This window comes from Vanessa atalanta, unplaced genomic scaffold (assembly GCF_905147765.1).
Source record: "Vanessa atalanta unplaced genomic scaffold, ilVanAtal1.2, whole genome shotgun sequence".
Taxonomy (NCBI): Eukaryota; Metazoa; Arthropoda; class Insecta; order Lepidoptera; family Nymphalidae; genus Vanessa; species Vanessa atalanta.
Genome location: NW_025920031.1, coordinates 5,001 through 7,500, shown reverse-complemented (window position 1 = coordinate 7,500; position 2,500 = coordinate 5,001). Strand labels below are relative to the sequence as shown.

Sequence of the window (2,500 nt, the reverse complement as noted above, 5' to 3'; positions counted from 1 at the left end):
AAGCCACCGCGTGTCGGTCCGAAGACCTCACTAAATCATTCAATCGGTAGTAGCGACGGGCGGTGTGTACAAAGGGCAGGGACGTAATCAACGCGAGCTTATGACTCGCGCTTACTAGGAATTCCTCGTTTATGGGGGATAATTGCAAACCCCAATCCCCAGCACGAAGGAGTTTCAACGGGTTGCCCGGGCCTCTAGGCCAGGGAGAACATGCTGATTCCTTCAGTGTAGCGCGCGTGCGGCCCAGGACATCTAAGGGCATCACAGACCTGTTATTGCTCAATCTCGTGCGGCTCGAAGCCGCCGGTCCCTCTAAGAAGAATTTTAATACGCCGCCAGTGAGTTGCTCGACCGAAATCGAGCACACCTAAATGACGACGCCTATTTAGCAGGCTAGAGTCTCGTTCGTTACCGGAATTAACCAGACAAATCGCTCCACCAACTAAGAACGGCCATGCACCACCACCCACCGAATCAAGAAAGAGCTATTAATCTGTCAATCCTTCCGGTGTCCGGGCCTGGTGAGATTTCCCGTGTTGAGTCAAATTAAGCCGCAGGCTCCACTCCTGGTGGTGCCCTTCCGTCAATTCCTTTAAGTTTCAGCTTTGCAACCATACTCCCCCCGGAGTCCAAAATCTTTGGTTTCCCGGAAGCTGCCCGCCGAGCCATTGTAGTAACGTCGGCGGATCGCTAGATGACATATTTACGGTTAGAACTAGGGCGGTATCTAATCGCCTTCGAACCTCTAACTTTCGTTCTTGATTGATGAAAACACCTTTGGCAAATGCTTTCGCTGATGTTCGTCTTGCGACGATCCAAGAATTTCACCTCTAACGTCGCAATACGAATGCCCCCAGTTATCCCTATTAATCATTACCTCGGAGTTCTGAAAACCAACAAAATAGAACCGAGATCATATTCTATTATTCCATGCACGAAATATTCAAGCGGCATTTTGAGCCCGCTTTGAGCACTCTAATTTGTTCAAAGTAAAATTGTCGGCCCATCTCGACACTCACTGAAGAGCACCGCGATAGGATTTTGATATTGAACCGGCGTTTTACCGCCGGCTCACCGACGATATGCTCCGCAGACGTGTCAGTATCACCGCGGATGCGGTGCACCGACAGCGCGGCGCACAAATGCAACTACGAGCTTTTTAACCGCAACAATTTTAGTATACGCTATTGGAGCTGGAATTACCGCGGCTGCTGGCACCAGACTTGCCCTCCAATTGTTCCTCGTTAAAATATTTAAAGTGTACTCATTCCGATTACGAGGCCTCGAAAGAGTCCCGTATCGTTATTTTTCGTCACTACCTCCCCGTGCCGGGAGTGGGTAATTTGCGCGCCTGCTGCCTTCCTTGGATGTGGTAGCCGTTTCTCAGGCTCCCTCTCCGGAATCGAACCCTGATTCCCCGTTACCCGTGACAACCATGGTAGTCGCAGAAACTACCATCGAAAGTTGATAAGGCAGACATTTGAAAGATGCGTCGCCGGTACTGGACCATGCGATCGGCAAAAGTTATCCAGATTCATCAAAATTAACGACTTCGGACGAGACGCCCTCCGTCGATTGGTTTTGATCTAATAAAAGCACTCATCCCATCACTGGTCAGAGTTCTGATTGCATGTATTAGCTCTAGAATTACCACAGTTATCCAAGTAACTGAGTAAGATCTAAGGAACCAAAACTGATATATTGAGCCATTCGCGGTATCGCCTTAATACGGCTTGCACTGAGACATGCATGGCTTAATCTTTGAGACAAGCATATAACTACTGGCAGGATCAACCAGGGAGCTAACCGAGACTTGTTGAAGTCGTCAATTACTCTTCTCGTTTCATATTCGCATATAAAATACACACAAACTTATGCATGCATGTACAATATACGCACAGTATGAAACGAGCGTCTCACCGTATCGTCGATCGCGTTAGACGCGATAGATTTTAACGGTTGACTCTTATAAAAATTTATATGAGACACAAACGCGCTTTAAGCACGCGCGCGCGCGTGCGCTATAATATATAACGCGACGACAGCGGCGGCGGCGGCGGCGGCGGAGGCGTCTTCACATAATGACACATAACGGTCACGAATTCGAACGTTCTAAACGAGATCGAGTTTTTTTTTCAAAATAACACTTCGCACACGACGTGTACGTATGTATTGTTCAACGATTATTATCGTAAAACATTGGGATCGACGCCCGGTGTTTGAGTGATCGTACCGATACTCGGGTTGTGTATTTTTTGTACATGATAAATGTAAAAATTAACAAAAAGAATTTTAGAAACGACCGTTCATATATAATATAAAAATTATACACACTATACGAATACACTGAATCTTTTAAGAACTCCGTCTCTAACGTTTTCTCATATCGTCGCGACGTCGCAGATCGACTACAATGAATCAACATTTATTCCATGAGGATAGATTGTAGCGAGAGCGACGACGACGACGATAAGAGGAAGAGCGCATGAGGCAGAGAGAT

At 47.0% G+C, this 2,500-nt stretch overlaps 1 non-coding gene across 1 annotated transcript in view; it reads right to left on the bottom strand.

Annotated features, from left to right (window-relative positions):
* LOC125076775 overlaps positions 1 to 1,801 on the bottom strand; it is a 1,903-nt gene extending 102 nt beyond the window's left edge. The window contains exon 1 of the ribosomal RNA XR_007120684.1: positions 1 to 1,801. This exon is cut by the window's left edge and continues 102 nt beyond it. This is a non-coding gene — a ribosomal RNA (small subunit ribosomal RNA).
* Between the last annotated feature and the right edge of the window lie 699 nt (positions 1,802 to 2,500).